This window comes from Heterodontus francisci, chromosome 3 (genome assembly GCF_036365525.1).
Source record: "Heterodontus francisci isolate sHetFra1 chromosome 3, sHetFra1.hap1, whole genome shotgun sequence".
Lineage (NCBI taxonomy): Eukaryota > Metazoa > Chordata > Chondrichthyes > Heterodontiformes > Heterodontidae > Heterodontus > Heterodontus francisci.
This window is the reverse complement of record NC_090373.1, coordinates 175,540,849-175,559,436: the sequence shown is the minus strand read 5'-3', so window position 1 is coordinate 175,559,436 and position 18,588 is coordinate 175,540,849. Positions and strand designations below refer to the sequence as shown.

Sequence of the window (18,588 nt, the reverse complement as noted above, 5' to 3'; positions counted from 1 at the left end):
TTTAAACTATGAAGAATTTTGGTCTAAAAGGATTCTGATATTAGGGATTAGCTTTCATCAAAAATTAATATGGGACAGAATTATGAATTGCAGGGAAATGGGAATTTTTACATACAGTGAACAAACTTTTAAATGGATTTGGTTGTTTATACAGGCCATATTAGCACCTTTTTAAAACAATTTTGTTGAGGTTGTAATAGGTTCCATGTGGAAACCATTCATTCTGAGGAACTAAAACAAAATATTTTAAAAATGGATGATGCCATTTTAAGGATGTTTATTGTCTGAATTAACAGGATGGATCTTGGTTGAAAAATAACACCGTGTTAACGACACATTAATAGTATGCAAGATGAGATTAAGAGGTATGATGCAAGTTGCGAACCTCCAGAACTTGCTGGTCAATCTTTCATTGATTTATTCACTAGATATGAGGCATTGCTGGCAAGGTCAACATTTATTGCCCTTGCCTAGTTCCCTCAGGAAGGCGGTGGCAAACTGCCTTCTTGAACTGCTGCAGTCGTAGGTTAAGGTCCTCCCATGCTGCTGTTAGGTAGGGAATTCCAGGATTTTGGCCCAGCAACGAAGGGTGAGATATGTCCAAGTTAGGGTGCTGTGTGACTTAGAAGGGAACTTGGAGGTGATGTTCCCATGTGCCTGCTGCACTTGTCCTTCTAGATGGTAGTGGTTGTGGGTTTGGGAGATGCCAAAGAAGCCTTGGCTAGTTGATGCAGTGCCATCATGTTTACGGTATACACTGCAGCCATGTGCACAAGCAGTGGAGGGAGTGAATGTTTAAGGTGCTGATGGGCTGCCAGTCAAGAGGGCTGCTACGTCCTGGATTGTGTAGAGCTTCTAGAGTGATGAGGAGGATGGGGATGTTCATAGAACTTTCTCCTCCGGTTAGTTATTTAATTGTCCACCACCAATTAAGATGACGTGGCAGGACTGCAGTTTTGGTCTAATTTGTTGGTTGTGAGTCACTCTGTCTATAGCATGCAGATTCTACTATTTAACATGCATTTAGTCCTGTGTTGTAGCTTCATTAGGTTGACACCTCATTTTCAGCTATGCCTGGTACTGCTCCTAGCATGTTGTTCTACACTCTTCATTGAACCAGGGTTGATCCCCTGGATTGATGATAATGGTAGAATGTGGCATATGCCAGCCATGAGCTTACAGATCATGGTGAAATACAATTCTGCTGCTGATCCGACCCATAGTGCCTTCTGGTTGCTCAGCATTGAGCTGTTAGATCGGTTCTGAATCTATCCCATTAGCAGGATGGTAGTGGCACTCAACATGATGCAGAGTGTCCTCGGTGTGAAGATGGAACTTCGACTCCACAAGGACTGTATAGTGGTCACTCCTACCAATACTGCCATGGACAGATGAATCTGTGACAGTTAGATGGGTGGGTCGGACATACTCAGGGGTGGTGATGGAGGAGTCGGAGATGCTGGCTGATAGGTGTAATACAGTGAGTAATACTATGTTAATCTGTTGCTTGACTAGCCTGTGGGACATCTATCCCAACTTTGGCACAAGTCCACAAACATTACTGAGGAGGATTTTGCAGCATCGACAGGGTTGAATGTGCCTTTGTCAAATCCAATGTCTAGGTCGAAGCCAAGTGGTCCTATTGATTTTCTTATTGGCAGCTAATCAACCTCTTCAGAAATTAAAATTGAACCATATGAACGGTGGAGTTTCATTTCCTCAGATGGTAAATTGCTCTTTGAGATTTTTAAAACCTTTATTTTTTTCCCTGACTTTTCTTGTATATATTGTTGTACTTTTCTTTTCACTCACTCAGTCCAAACTTTCTTCCTCTCTCTATTTCTTTCTGTACCTGATTTGACTCTAATTCACCCTCCTCAGTTGTTACCCCCGTTTCTTTCTCAGCCCTTAAATCTCATTGGCTAAGGAGATACACTGTTGGCGCTGCTATTTACTAAGGACCTTGCCACATCGTTATCAGCTCACACTTTCAGTCAGACATGCCATAAAACAATTTTGAGCTGAAGGCAGCAGGAAAAAAGTCTACAGGACGTGCCACAAGATGCCCTGCTCCAGAAAGATCTAGCCTATTAACTTTTTACTTGAACGTCCAATACCATTTTGAGCAATAGATAACAGGGTTTGAATATGAAAGCTTCAGAGCTGATTATTATTTTATAAGTGAACATCCTGTGCTGCAATTCATGTATTTGGCACACAAATACAAAATGTTCAATTTTAGTCATCTTTCCCCTATCTCTCATTTTTCTCTCCTCCTCTCCTGACTCATGTTGGGACATGAGTCTGGTACCTCAATTAAGTGGCCACCCTTCCTGTGAGACTAGGTAGTGCCCGGCAACAGGCAATCTGTTCATGCAGAGTATCATTTCTATCCTTAGGATCCCTATCCTAATACAACATTTAGGGGCTTCTGGCAGGATTCACTGGACATCCATCTGAGACAGAAATCTGGATGATTTCCCCTTCTCTACCCTGGGAGCATCTGAGATGAAAATCAAATCAGTGACGTTCTAGTCTATATGGCTCAGATATATACGGAGCTTACCAAGCGAGAAACTGTCATTTGAGTTATGAGTAAAAGGGGTTCCCTAGAAAGGGTGCCAGACAACCATCTTCAAATCGATACTATTGTCTCTGAAGAGGTTGGTAACACCGAAAACTAAGTGGCAGACAAATAACCAATAAGGAAAGCTCTTCATTCTGAAAGATGGGACAGACGCTTGTAAATTAATTTCAAGTTTTAATCTGAACAACTGTCACCACTTTATGGTCTTTCAAGAAATTGCATTGTTTATTCTGGTGTTATGCGGTACAGAACTCATGCGGTACGGAACCTTACTAAATACGAGCAGACCATTGTTAAAATTTAGAGGAAATGGACCACAGATTTACAGGAAACATCTCCGACAACTTCCTTACTTTCGATAAATTCCTGCGCTTTACTGAAATTGAAAAGGAAATAGGAAAAAAAAACATAAAGAAAACTAATTAGCTACTCACTATGATTTTTTTCCCCCTTCCTCGATTAACAGGACATATGTTATTACTCATTAATGAATCACCTTCCTGATCCCAAGCACACAGTTGAAAACGTGGGAGATGCAATGTAGCCGCAAAAAGACATGAACAAAAATGACCATGTCTTAACTTCACTGAGTACAACCCTTACCTGCTGAGCTTCCTTCCCTATTAAATGGGCACACTCCCATAAAGCTAAATGAGTTCTTAATGAGACACAGTTTGACTCATTCTTTTCAGCAACATGTTTCGCGCTGGGGAATAAGTATCTAACACGCAATCTAAATGTTATTAACTGATGCAAATGCAGGTCCCCTTACCTTAAGAAGGATATTATTGCCATAGAGGGAGTGCAATGAAGGTCCACCAGACTGATTCCCTGGATGGCAGGACTGTCCTATAAAGAGAGATTGGGGAAACTGGGCCTGTATTCTCTAGAGTTTCGAAGAATGAGAGGTGATCTCATTGAAACCTACAAAATATTTCAAGGGATAGACAGGGTAGATGCAGCTAAGATGCTTCCCCTGGTTGGGGAGTCTAGAACCAGGGGACACAATTTCAAAATAAGGGGGAAGCCACTTAGGACTGAGATGAGGAGAAATTTCTTCACTCAGAGGGTTGTGAATCTTTGGAATTCCCAACCACAGAGGGCTGTGAAAGCTCAGTCATTGAGAATGTTTAAAGCAGAGATTGACAGATTTCTAAATACAAATTATATAAGGGGATGTGGGGATAGTCTGGGGGAAAAAAGTCATTGAAGTGGATCGTAATCATATCGAATGGCGGAGCAGGCTCAATGGGCTGAATGGCCTACTCCGGCTCCTATGTTCCCAGAAGATACTGAAAGGGAAATAGCTTCTGCAATGCAGTAAACATGTTGCATCCATTTCCCCTCATAGGTAAACTTTTTTTTCTAAATCAAATCAATGCACAGCAACAGCTTTTCCCCCATCATTAAATGAGATGGGTCGCCAGTCAACCAATACCATATTGTATGACACTCTTTTTTAAAAACAGTCAGCTTGAAGTACTTGGGCTATATAAGTCTTTGACTCATTGTTTTTGCATTACATAGGAAAAGAAGTGTGACACCATATAGAATGGGAAGAATTAAAAAAACTACTTTTATTGTGGCTTTTTTTTTTATTAAATCAAGAGAGTCAAGTTCTTGTTGTGTTATGGAATTCTGTTTTGCAAAGAATGAAGACAGTCATGATCTGATAATTGGCTACATGCTGCCATCCCTACTAGGCCACACACCCACTCTGTGGGGATCCACCTGTCTTATGTGATTGGACTGCATTCTCTGGATTCTTCAAAGAGAAAAACATCTGGCTTTGATCAAGAAGACTGTAAAAATCTTTTTTCTAACACCCGCAAAAAGCTGTTGTGCCAATTGCACTTTTGTGCAGCTTTTAATGGCTGGCAATATTTTCAAATTATAAAAATATATTAAATAATGGAACACAACTAAGGGTTCATACTTGAACAGAATGATTGATTTTTGTGCAGAGTCCTTTTTCTGTTTTTAAAAACTCCTGAAAGAATTATTTTGTTCATGGTATATTTGGGCTCTAAAGACTGCTGATGAATTGATCTATGCCATGGCATATAAAAATACAAAAATTGCCCTGGTTTTACCAAATTGTCAGAAGTGTGGCATTCGATTGGCTGAAGTCACGTCACCTTTTAGTTTGAAATTAACTGGAAAAATTGTGACTTAAAAAGTAATTAAGAAATTTTCATTACTTAATTCTAAGAATTTACGCTAAGTTAGGTGCTAAAATTTAGTCATAAATGTGGCTGCCGCTTAGCATTAATGTTACAGTATTAAAGCTACTCCTGCCATTTGGGTAATTTTATTACAATTAATGGAACCACTCAGCAGGTGAGGCAGCACCTGTAGTGAAAGGAAGGAAGGGTTAATGTTTCGGATCGATGACCTCCTACTCTCCACATATGCTGCTTGACCTACTGAGTGTTTCCATCTTTTTTTGATTTAATTTTAAATTTCGAGCATCTGCAGTGTTGCACTTTTTGGTCTTAGAACCATAGAAAAATTACAGCACAGAAGGAGGCCATTCAGCCTGTTGTGTCTGTGCCAGCTGAAAAACTAGCCACCCAATCTAATTCCACCTTCCAGCACCTGGTCCATAGCCTTGCAGGTTACATAATTAAGGGTTTCTGCCTCCACCACCATTCCTGGCAGTGAATTCCAGATACCCACCACCCTCCGGGTGAAAAAGTTTTTCCTCATGTCCCCTCTCATCCTTCTACCAATCACCTTAAATCTGCGCCCCCGGTAATTGACCTCTCTGCTAGGGGAAACGGGTCCTTCCCGTCTACTCTATGTAGACCCCTCATAATTTTATACACCTCAATTAAGTCACCCCTCAGCCTCCTCTGTTCTTAGGAAAACCCTAGCCTATCCAATCATAGCTGCAACTTGCAAGCCCTGGCAACATTCTTGTAAATCTCCTCTGTACTGTCTCCAAAGCTACTATGTCCTTCTTGAAATGTGGCGACCAGAACTGTACGCAATACTCCAACTGTGGCCGAACTAGCGTTTTATACAGTTCCAGCATTACATCCCTGCTTTTGTATTCTATACCTCAGCCAATAAAGGAAAACATTCCATATGCCTTCTTCACCACTTTATCTACCTGTCCTGCCACCTGTGGACATGCACTGCAAGGTCTCTCACTTCTTTTACCCCTCTCAATATCCCCCCATTTATTGTGTATTCCCTTGCTTTATTTGCCCTCCCCAAGTGTGTTACCTCACATTTCTCCGGATTGAATTCCATTTGCCACTTTTCCACCCCCACAATCAAACCATTGATATAATTTCTTATTTCAATAGTGTTTGTTTTAGTGCTATGGGATTTTGTTTGAACTGAACTTTAAAAAAAAATGGTTGGCAAGACAGCCTGGCAGTTCAAGGAATAAAAAGTAGAAAAAAAATTCAGGGAAAATTGGTCCGACCGACAGCTGCTGACCAATTCCAGATATTGTTGCCACGAAATATGATCATTACCTCATACAGAATGGCCTAAACCCATAAAGAGTTACTCATAAAAACAAGTAACAGGCAAAAACTGTAACTAATAACTAAAAGGTCTGACCACACTTAGAAGATTACTCAACATATCCCTATAAAAAATAATTAATTGAGGCTGAATGGAAAAGTTACAATAAAAAGTAAAATGCTTTTCAACAGGAAACAAGAGTTCTTGGTTTATGCAGGGAGGCTTCACAATGGGAAAAACCCTAGTCTATCAGATGATGTCCCAGTGATGCATTCTGACTCAACAAATTTAAAATGAAAGATTTTTTTTCACAATGCCAAACCTGTGATAATAATTAGAAAAGATCAAGGACACACAGAGGGCACTCTGTAGAATACTGGTGAAAATCACTAGCAAAAGGAATGAGAAAAGCTGAGGAATGGAAAGTCATAGATAGCAGATAGTGACAAATATTGAGAACATGAAAATGTTGCTTTCTCCTTAGAATTTTAGTTTTACAGTGACGATCCCTGCCCATCCAAATAAATTATTTCTGCTTCATCCTGGAGGTTATACAGTTTGGGCCGTAGAACTGTAATCAGTATTACCAATGATCCATTTGCTGTATATACTGCATCAGAACATGAATAATCTTCTCAGTTGCCTCTCTCCTATTTAACTTCTAAAAAGAAGGATGCAAAACCTCCCAGTGTACATCTGGTAGTAGCTGTTCTGGATTTACTTGCTATAAATAAAACTTGTGCAATTAATCAAATCAGGAAAAGATTTGTAATTCTTACAAATATAAGCCAATACAGAGGAAGTTGGCAGAAACTTTCTAACTGTAATCAGTTTGCTCTTCAACTGAATCAATATTCCTCATCATGGATAAACTCAAACTTTGTGTTTTCCTTTTTAAACTGAAAAATCTGAATTGAGAGCCAAGGCTTATACTTCAGGACAGCACCAGGGTTAAAGAGTAGGAGAGGTAAATCAGGAATTAGTGATTAGATGAGTTTCTAAAGCCTTGTGTAACAATTTGGACTCGTATCAGACTCCTTTTCCCATGCTTAGCCTTCTTCCTAGAAAGCCACACGATTGCTTTCCACATTAAAGATGCTAAATAATTGTAAGTTATTGATATCCAAACCGAAACGTGACTTGACGTGTGAAGCAATCTGGTAGTGTGCCAAGGAGGAACTATAAACTTTTCTGTTGAAGGTAGGCTCACTGGAGATATAAATGTAACACCTCTTACTATTCACCTGGTCAGTCTGCGTCATTATTGAAACAATTTTATGTGAGAATTAGTCAGCACAGAAACAGGCCTATTGTGCCTGTGCTGAGTCTTTGAAAGAACTATCCAATTAGTCCTACTCCTCTGCTCTTTCCTCTGAGCCCCTCAAATTTCTCCTTTTCAAATATATATCCAATTTCCTTTTGAAAGTTACTATTGAATCTGCTTTCACCATCCTTTTAGGCAGTGCATTCCAGATTGTAACGATATAAAAACAGAAAATGCTGGAAATACTCAGAAGGTCTGGCAGCATCTGCAAAGAGAGAAACAGAGTTAACATTTCAGGTCTCTGACCTTTCACCCCAGTTTGCATTTTCATTCGTCTCATCCGGCACTTTAACAAAAAACTTTTTTTCTTCCTTTCAAGTGTGAAGCATTGCAACAACTCATGGATACCAACATCCTTCTGGATCCTTCTTCCCCTTCACTTTCCTCTGACCCCATCCCTTCTTCCAATCTCACCTCTTACCGTGTATTCATGATACCCCCTGGCCTTTCCCTCTCTGACCCTGAACGATCTGTCCTTAGCAAAGGCCTCAGCTTCATCCCCTTATGCCCCCACCTCAATGAATTTTGAGCTCAGCATGACGCTGAGCTCTTCTTCTGTCACCTTCACCTCCACGCCCACTTCTTAGGCCAGGGGTCATCTCCCTCCTCACATCAAACCCTTTAACCTTTTCCAGTATTCTCCCACAACCTGGGCCCCTCTGTCTGGCCTCTTACCCTCTCGAGATCTTTTCATTGAGAACTGCCAGTGTGACATTGGCTGGCTCAATTTCTCTGCTCCCATCATTCACTCTAGCCTATTTCCCTCTGAACTTGTATCACTCCGTTCTCTCAGGTCCAACTCTAACATTGCCATTAAACCTGCTTACAAGGGTGGTGCTGTTGTTGTCTGGTGTATCGACCCCCGCCTGGCAGAGGCTGAACACAAACTCTCTAACAATTCCTCTTAACTTCCCCGGACCATGACCCCACCACTGAACATCAAGCTATTGTTTCCAGGACTGCCACTGATCTCATATCCTTTGGAGATGTTCCCTCCATGGCCTCCAGCTTCATAGTTCCCAACCCTAAACTGCCTGCTTCATCTCTTTCCCCAAGATCCACAAACAGGACTGCCCTGAAAAAAAAATATCATTTCAGCCTGTTCTTGCCCCACTGAACTGATTTTTTCCTATTGCAACTTTAAATTTTCCCCCCTTGTCCAGTCTCTTCCCACCTACATCCGTAACCCTTCCAGCACTTTAACAGTTTCCTGGCCCTGGTTCTAATAAAAGGTCAGAGACCTGAAACTCTGTTTCTCTTTAACAGATGCTGCCAGACCTGCTGAGTATTTCCAGCATTTTCTATTTTTATTTCAGATTTCCACCATTGTATTTTGCTTCCAGATCATAACAACTCGATGCATAAAAAATTCTATTTCCCCCCTAGACTTTTTGCCAATTATCTTAAATCTGTATCCTCTAGTTACCAAACCTGCTGCCAATGGTGATAGTTTCTCGCCACCTACTCCATCAAAACCCCTCTATCAAATCTCCCCTTAACCTATTCTGCTCTAAGGAGAACAATCTCAACTTCTAAAGTCTCTCCACATAACTGAAGTCCCTGATGCGGAGTAGTATTATAGTAAATTTCCTCTGCACCCTCTCCAAGGATCTGACATTCTTCCTAAAGTGTGGTACTTTGATTTGAGGCTTAACCAGTGATTTATAAAGGCTTACCGTAACTTCCTTGCTTTTGTACTTATAAAGTCAAGGATCCTGCATAGTTTTTTTTTTTAAAACAGCCGCATCAACTTGTCTTGCCTCCAAAGATTTGTGCATGTGAACGCCCAGGTCTCTGTACTGCACCCTCATTTAATTTATAATACTCGGTTCTCACAAGTCTAACCCTGACATTGTTAACAAACCCACTGACAAGGGTGGTGCTGTTGTTGTCTGGCGTACTGACCTCTACCTTACAGAGGCTGAGTGCCAACTCTCAGACACTTCTTCCTACCTCCCCCTGGACCATGACCCCACCACCAAACATCAAGCCACTGTCTCCGATACCGTCACTGACCTCATCTCCTCTGGAGATCTTCCCTCTCCAGCTTCCAACCTCATAGTCCTGCAACCCCGAACAGCCCGCTATCTCCTTACTAAAATCCACAAACAGGACTGTCCCGGTAGACCCATCGTTTCAGTCTCTTCCTGCCCCACTGAACTTATATCCTCCTATCTTGATTCTGTTTTTTCTCCCCTTGTCCAGTCTCTTCCCACCTACATCCGTGACTCTTCAGACGCCCTACGTCATTGGCAGTTTCCAGTTTCCTGGCCCTAACCACCTCATCTTCACTATGGACGTCCAATTGCTCTTCACCTCCATCCCCCACCAAGATATCCTGAGGGCTGTCCGCCTCTTCCTTGAACAAAGGCCCAACCAGTTCCATCCACTACCATCCTCCTCTGCCTGGCTGAATTTGTTCTCACATTAAACAACTTTGCCTTCAACTCCACTCACTTCCTCCAAATAAAAGGTGTTGCCAGGGGTACCCACATGGGTCCTAGCTATGCCTGTCTTTTTGTGGGGTATGTCGAACATTCCTTGTTTCAGTCCTACTCAGGCCCCCTCCCCCAACTTTTTTTCCGGTACATTGATGACTGTATCGGTGCTGCTTCCTGCTCTCAACCCGAACTGGAACACTTTATCAACTTTGCTTCCCATTTCCACCCTTCTCTCACCTTCTCATAGTCCATCTCCAACACTTCCCTTCCTCATCTCCACTTCTTTGTATCCATCTCCGGGGATAGGCTGCCCACGACTATTATAAGCCCACCGACTCCCATGGTTACCTTGACTACACTTCCGCACACCCAGCCTCCGGTAAGGATTCCTTCTATTCTCCCTGTTTTTCCGTCTCCGAAGCATCTGTTCTGATGGTGCATCCTTCCACAACAAGCCTCTGATCTGTCTTCCTTTTTCCTCAACTGAGGATTCCCCCGCACTGTGGTCAACAGGGCCCTCAACCGTGTCCAACCCATTTCCCACAGTTCTGTCCTCACCACTTCCCCTCCCTCCCAGAACTATGACAGGGTTCCCCGTGCCCTCACTTTCCATCCCACCAGCCTCCACATCCAAAGGATCATCCTCCACCATTGCTGCCACCTCCTGCGTAATGCCACCACCAAACACATCTTCCCTCCCTTGTCAGCATTCCAAAGGGATCGTTCTCTCTGCGTCACCCTGGTCCACTCCTCCATCACCCCCGAAACCTCTTCCCCTTCCCACAGCACTTTCTCAGAAGGTGCAATACCTGTCCTTTTACCTCCTCTCTCCTCACCATCCAAGGCCCCAAACACTCCTTCCAGGTGAAGCAGCGATTTACTTGTACTTCTTTCCATTTAGTATACTGTATTCGCTGTTCATAGTGCAGTCTCTACATTGGGAAGACCAAACACAGACTGGGTGACTGCTTTGCACAACACCTCTGCTCGGTCTGCAAGCATGATCCTGAGCTGTCGGTTGCTTGCCATTTTAATTCTCCACACTGCTCTCATGCCTACATTTCTGTCCTTGGCCTGCTGCAGTGTTCCAGCAAACATCAACACAAGCTTGAGGAGCAGCGCCTCATTTTCCGTGACAGTCAATAATTTCAGACTATGAGCCCCATTACTTTTTGTTTATTTATTATTTTTATTTATAGATATATTGAACTTTATTTATTTTTTTAACCATTTTTTGAACTTATGTTTGCTTTCGTACAGATCAGTTCATTATTCTGCTATTAGCACCCTATCTGGAGTCATGCTTTGTCTTTCGCTACAACTATTTAGCACTCAATTTGCATTTAACCTCTCCACCCCACCCCCCCCCCCCCCACCCCCACTGCCCTTGCTCAAAGACTGTTACATTTCTAACTTTTGCCAGTTCTGATGAAAGATCGCAGACCTAAAACGTTAACTCTGTTTCTCTCTCCACAGATGATGCAGAGCTGCTGAGTATTTCCAGCACTTTGTGTTCTCATCTCATTTATGTTGTCTTTTTTCATTCTATCTACCCAAATTAATACTTCACACTTCTCTGCAATAAATTTAATCTGCCATGTGTCTGCTCATTTCACCAATCTATGCCCTCCTGAATTTTACTACTATCCACCACACTATTTACTATATTTCCAAGCTTTGTTTCATCAAACTTTGAAATTATGCCCTCTCTACCCAAGTCCCAGTCATTGCCATATATCAAAAAAACTCCTCAGTTTGCTTCCACGCAAAAGAATCAGATTAAAGTTCTGCAATCCTGCCACACCCAGTCGTGAATGGTAGTGGACAATTAAACACCTAACTGGAGGAGGAGGCTCCAAAACATCCCCATCATTCCCCAGCAAGTCAGTGCAAAACACAAGACTGACGTTTTTCAACCATCTTCAGTCAGAAGTGCAGAGTGGATGATACATCTCAGCCTCCTGAGGTCCCCACCATCATAGATGCCAGACTTCAGCCAATTCGATTCACTCCACGTGATATCAAGAAACTGCTGAAGGCACTGATAGACGGCAAAGGGCTTTGGGCCCTAACAAGATCCCAGCTGTAGTAATGAAGACTTGTGCTGCAGAACTAGCCTTGCCCTTTAGCCAAGCTGTTCTAGTACAGCTACAACACAGATATCAACCCGACAATGTACAAAATTGCTCAGGTATGTCCCGTCCACAAAAAACAGGACAAATCCAAACCGGCCAATTACTGCTCCATCAGTCATCACTCAATCAGCAGCAAAGTGATGCAAGTGCTATCAAGCAGTACTTACCGAGCAATGAACGACTCACTGATGTTCAGTGTGGGTTCTGCCAGGACCACTCAGCTCCAGACCTCATTACAGCCAAACATGGGCAAAAGAGCTGAGGTCCAGAAGTAATGTGAGAAAGACTGCCTTTGACATCAAGGCAGCATTTGACCAAGTGTGCTATCAAGGAGCCATAACTAAATTGAAATCAATGGGAATCGCAGGGGGTGGGGGGGGGGGGGGGGAGGAGAACTCTAGTGGAGTCATACCTAGCACAAAGGAAAATAGTTGTGGTTGTTGGAAGCTAAATCATCTCAGCCCCAGAACATCACTGCAGGCAGTGTCCAAAGTCCAACCATCTTCAGCTGCTTCATCAATGACTTTCCCTCTATCATAAGGTCAGAAGTTGGGTTGTTCGCTGACGATTGCACAATGTTCAATACCATTCACAACTCAGATACTGGGCTGATGTTGAACTCCAGAAAGCTTGTTACGGAAGTATAAGGCTGGAGCTGATATTTACTCAGCTTCACATTTATTGCACAACGTAAAAGGATTACAAACATGTAGCTCCTCACCCACTCCCAGTGAGTGTCTGCTTTTAAGTGCTCAACTAAAACCCCAATTAACTCCTTTCACCTGCATATAATCACACAATTAACAGATTCCCTTCTTTCTTTTTACAATACAACTTAGTTTAACATGCTCAAACAACATTTGAAAATAAATTCCATATTATGCACAAAGTATTAACATGCTCAATGAATATTTCAAAATCTCTTTGGCCTCCTTGTCTCGAGAGACAATGGGTAAGCGCCTGGAGGTGGTCAGTGGTTTGTGGAGCAGCGCCTGGAGTGGCTATAAAAGCTTCTATAAAACTCTTCCACAGGTGCTGCAGAAAAAAATGGTTGTCGGGGTTGTTACACAGTTGGCTCTCCCCTTGCGCTTCTGTCTTTTTTCCAGCCAACAGCTAAGTCTCTTCGACTCGCCACACTTTAGCCCCGCCTTTATGGCTGCCCGCCAGCTCTGGCGATCGCTGGCAACTGACTCCCACGACTTGTGATCAATTTCACAGGACTTCATGTCGCGTTTGCAGACGTCTTTAAAGCGGAGACATGGACGGCCGGTGGGTCTGATACCAGTGGCGAGCTCGCGGTACAATGTGTCCTTGGGGATCCTGCCATCTTCCATTCGGCTCACATGGCCAAGCCATCTCAAGTGCCGCTGACTCAGTAGTGTGTATAAGCTGGGGATGTTGGCTGCCTCGAGGACTTCTGTGTTGGAGATACGGTCCTGCCACTTGATGCCAAGGATTCTCCGGAGGCAGTGAAGATGGAATGAATTGAGACGTCGCTCTTGGCTGACATACGTTGTCCAGGCCTCGCTGCCGTAGAGCAAGGTACTGAGGACACAGGCTTGATACACTCGGACTTTTGTGTTCCGTGTCAGTGCGCCATTTTCCCATACTCTCTTGGCCAGTCTGGATATAGCAGTGGAAGCCTTTCCCATGCGCTTGTTGATTTCTGCATCGAGAGACAGGTTACTGGTGATAGTTGAGCCTAGGTAGGTGAACTCTTGAATCACTTCCAGAGCGTGGTCGCCGATATTGATGGATGGAGCATTTCTGACGTCCTGTCCCATGATGTTCGTTTTCTTGAGGCTGATGGTTAGGCCAAAGTCATTGCAGGCAGCCGCAAACCTGTCAATGAGACTCTGCAGACACTCTTCAGTGTGAGATGTTAAAGCAGCATCGTCAGCAAAGAGGAGTTCCCTGATGAGGACTTTCCGTACTTTGGGCTTCGCTCTTATACGGGCAAGGTTGAACAACCTGCCCCCTGATCTTGTGTGGAGGAAAATTCCTTCTTCTGAAGACTTGAACGCATGTGAGAGCAGCAGGGAGAAGAAAATCCCAAACAGTGTGGGTGCGAGAACACAGCCCTGTTTCACGTCACTCAGGATAGGAAAGGGGTCTGATGAGGTGCCGCTATGCTGAATTGTGCCTTTCACATTGTCATGGAATGAAGTGATGATACTGAGTAGCTTTGGTGGACATCCAATCTTTTCTAGTAGTCTGAAGAGGCCACGTCTGCTGACGAGGTCAAAGGCTTTGGTGTGATCAATGAAAGCAATGTAGAGGGGCATCTGTTGTTCGCGGCATTTCTCCTGTATCTGACGAAGGAGAACAGCATGTCAATGGTCGATCTCTCTGCACGAAAGCCACACTGTGCCTCAGGGTAGACGCGCTCGGCCAGCTTCTGGAACCTGTTTAAAGCGACTCGAGCAAAGACTTTCCCCATTATGCTGAGCAGGGAGATTCCACGGTAGTTGTTGCAGTCACCGCTGTCACCTTTGTTTTTATAGAGGGTGATGATATTGGCATCGCGCATGTCCTGTGGTACTGCTCCCTCGTCCCAGCACCGGCAAAGCAGTTCATGGAGTGCTGAGAGTATAGCAGGCTTGGCACTCTTGATGATTTCAGGGGTAATGCCGTCCTTCCCAGGGGCTTTCCCGCTGGCTAGAGAATCAATGGCATCACTGAGTTCCGATTTTGTTGGCTGTACGTCCAGTTCATCCATGACTGGCAGAGACTGGGTTGCATTGAGGGCGGTATCAGTGACAACATTTTCCCTGGAGTACAGTTCTCGGTACTGCTCCACCCAGCGGTCCATGTGCTTGCGTTGGTCAGTGATTGTGTCCCCTGATTTAGATTTGAGGGGGGCAATCTTCTTGATGGTTGGCCCAAGAGCTCTCTTAATGCCATCATACATTCCTCTGATGTTTCCGGTGTCTGAGGCCAGCTAAATATGACTGCATAGGTGTTGCCAGTAGTCATTTGCGCAACGCCTGGCTGTTCTTTGTGCAGTGCTTCTGGCTGCTTTAAGTGCTGCGGATGTTAACTCGCTGGGGGCTTTCTTGTAGTTCAGTAGTGCAATGTGCTGAGCAGCCATGACAGGTTCCAGCTCTTCAAAATAAATCAAAATTAAATTCCATATTGGAATGCCCCTCATTCAGCACCGCCAACAATCTCTTTGAACTATCATTTCTCTTTGTGAAACAATTGGCTAGCTGATGACTTGCAACTAACCATTTAAGTTTGGAGATTTCCTTTCTCTCCAGCATTTGTTTCAATCCAGCAAGGTCAATACGTAGTCATTTCTCACTCACACTTTTTGTCGAGTGTACATTGTCCCACAAAGAGCAATTATCCACATAACATTCAATGGATATCCTATCTTCAGCATGTCCCTTATTCAGAATTTCACCCAAAATATTTGACAAATAGAACCCCATGTCCACTGCCTCCACAAGACCCAGTTTCCGCAGCTAAAATGCTTTTAAAGGCCCATTTTATTTTCTTAGCCTCCCAAGCTAAAGGACAACATTTCCCATTTTCACCCATCAGAAATATTATGAAGCCAGCTGCACTTGAAATATCCATCAGCAAGTTTAGCATGTGAAGCATCACTAAAAATTATTAGCTTCATGTTCTTTGGGTTACCTAAGGATGGGAACTTCAGTACACATTTCTCCAGATTTAGTTTTTTCAACGTTTTATTTGCCCTTAAAACATTCTCACCTGTTGAATGTTTCATCATTGTGCTTAACTCCAGCACATCAAAACTAACATCAGGCCTAATCTGAGAGTCCAACCAGTTTAATTGACCCACCAGGCTTCGCAATTGCTCAATCTCTACTTTAGATAGATCATCATCTCTCTGTGATCACCTAACACGATAAACCAGGATGGGAGTAACACTCTATAAATAGGATTGTTGATTCAAATTTATTCCAGACTTATTCTGCTTAATGTCTAAACCAATATATTTAAAGGCCCCATGAGCCTGACTCCCAATCTTAAATTTTGCCTTAATCTTATTAATGACACATTTTTCAAAATCTGCAGTACCACGCCGTAAGAAATCATCAACATGCATCATGAAGATGCCTGAAAGTTTCCCTTGATGATACCAACAAAACATAGCAGGATCTGCTTTTAGTTGAACACGCAGTTGGGTGGCACAGTGGTGCAGTGGTTAGCACTGCAGCCTCTCAGCTCCAGCGACCCGGGTTCAGTTCTGGGTACTGCCTGTGCAGAGTTTGCAAGTTCTCCCTGTGACCGCGTGGGTTTCCGCTGGGTGCTCCGGTTCCCTCCCACAGCCAAAGACTTGTAGGTTGATAGGTAAATTGGCCATTGTAAATTACCCCTAGTGTAGGTAGGTGGTGGGAGAATTGAGGGAAGGTGGGGATGTGGTAAGGAATATGGGATTAATGTAGGATTAGTATAAATGGGTGGTTGTTGGTCGGTACAGACTCGGCGGGCCGAAGGGCCTGTTTTAGTGCTGTATCTCTAAATAAAAAAATAAATAAAAAATAAAAACCAATTTTCAACAAAACAGATCTCACCGAGTAATACCACACACTGGAAGCATCATTAAAGCCACTGATGCATTTGTCCAGTTTCCATAACTTTCCTTCTGCATCTGCTGCCTCTTTCGATGGTTTCAGATACAGTTCTCTCTGAAAAGTACCATCTTGCAGAAATGTAGATTTTGTATCAATGGATCTGCATTCCCATGAATATGTGACCAAAAGAGCCAAAATGATTTTCAAGATTACTTTTACAGCTGTAGGAGAGTCCACTCTAACATCCCCCAATCACTCTTCAAAACCCTTCGCAACTAACCTCGCTTTAGCCTTATAAGTTCCATCAGGAAGGAGGACAGCGAATGTGGTACCATTATTCAAGAAGGGTAGCAGGGATAAACCACGTAAATACAGGCCGGTGAGTCTAACATCAATGGTAGGGTATTGGAAAAAATTCTGAGGGAGAGGATTAATCTCCACTTGCAGAGGCAGGGATTAATCAGGGATAGTCAGCATGGCTTTGTCGGGGGAGATCATGTCTAAGTAACTTGATTGAATTTTTCGAGGAGGTGACTAGATATGTAGATGAGGGTAAAGCAGTTGATGTCGTCTACATGGACTTCAGTAAGGCTTCAAATAAGGTCTCGCATGGGAGATTGGTTAAGAAGGTAACAGCCCATGGGATCCAGGGCAATTTGGCAAATTGGATCCAAAATTGGCTTAGTGGCAAGAGGCAGAGGGTGATGGTTAAGGGCTGTTTTTGTGAGTGGAAGCCTGTGACCAGTTGTGTACCACAAGGATCGGTGCTGGGAACCTTGCTGTTTATAGTGTACATTAATAATTTAGATGTGAATATAGGAGGTATGATCAGTAAGTTCGCAGATGACACGAAACTAGGTGAGGAGGAAAGCCTTAGATTACAGGATGATATAGATGGGCTGGTAAGATGGGCGGAGCAGTGGCAAATGGAATTTAATCCTGAGAAGTGTGAGGCAATGCATTTTGGGAGGACAAACAAGGCAAGGGAATATACATTAGGTGGTTGGACCCTAGGAAGTACAGTGGGACCTTGGTGTACTTGTCCATAGATCACTGAAGGTAGCAGCACAGGTAGATAAGGTGGTTAGGAAGGCATATGGGATACTTGCCTTTATTAGCCGAGGCAGAGAATATAAGAGCAGGAAGGTTATGATGGAGCTGTATAAAACGCTAGTTAGGCCACAGCTGGAGTACTGTGTACAGTTCTGGGCACCACATTACAGGAAGGATGTGATTGCCCTGGAGAGGGTGCAGAGGAAATTCACCAGGATGTTGCCTGGGCTGGAGCATTTCAGCTATGAAGAGAGACTCAAAAGGCGAGGGTTGTTTTCCTTAGAGGAGGCTGGGGGGGGGGGGGGGGGGGGCGGGGTACATGATTGAGGTATACAAAATTATGAGGGACATTGATAGGTTAGATAGGAAGAAACTTTTTCCCTTAGCGGAGGGGTCAATAACCAGGGGGCATAGATTTAAGGTAAGGGGCAGGAGGTTTAGAGGGGATTTGAGGAAAAAAAATTTCACCCAGAGGGTGATTGGAAACTGGAATGCAGTGCCTGAAGAGGTGGTAGAGGCAGGAACCCTCACAACATTTAAGAAGTATTTAGATGAGCACTTGAAACGCCATAGCATACAAGGCTGTGGGCCAAGTGCTGGAAAATGGGATTAGAAGAGTTAGAGGTGCTTGATGGCCGGCACAGACACGATGGGCCAAAGAGCCTGTTTCTGTGCTGTATAACTCTATGACTTTATGAAAGACTTTTTCAGTACAAATCCATCTATATGACAAGGCCGGCTGTCCCCTATGTGGTTATCTCAGAATAGACTCCAAACTCTCTCCAACTCTCGAATTCCTTATGTTTTGCTTCTCGGAATAGTTTATCCTCCAGCTTATTGGCAGCCACTAAAACTTCACGATCATAGGGACTTCTGCTTCGAGTTCTATTCCGAGACTGCCCTCTAGCCTTCATTTCATTATGGAATCAGTTCAAACTTCGGCCTCTATTAGCACTTTGATGTCTTTCGGAACGACTGCTAGAAGATCTCCCTGGCACTTTATCGGAGGCTCTTTCTCCAG

At 43.5% G+C, this 18,588-nt stretch overlaps 1 protein-coding gene across 3 annotated transcripts in view; it reads right to left on the bottom strand.

Moving 5' to 3' along the window:
• rbks (ribokinase) overlaps positions 1-18,588 on the bottom strand; it is a 190,051-nt gene that overhangs the window by 145,303 nt on the left and 26,160 nt on the right. The window contains exon 1 of one of the 3 annotated variants that reach the window (XM_068027742.1): positions 12,380-12,501. The exons of the other annotated variants lie outside the window; for them this stretch is intronic. The gene's annotated coding sequence lies outside the window, so the exon portion shown is untranslated. Of the gene's footprint in view, positions 1-12,379; positions 12,502-18,588 lie in introns of those variants that run through there. 3 annotated transcript variants of the gene reach the window in all.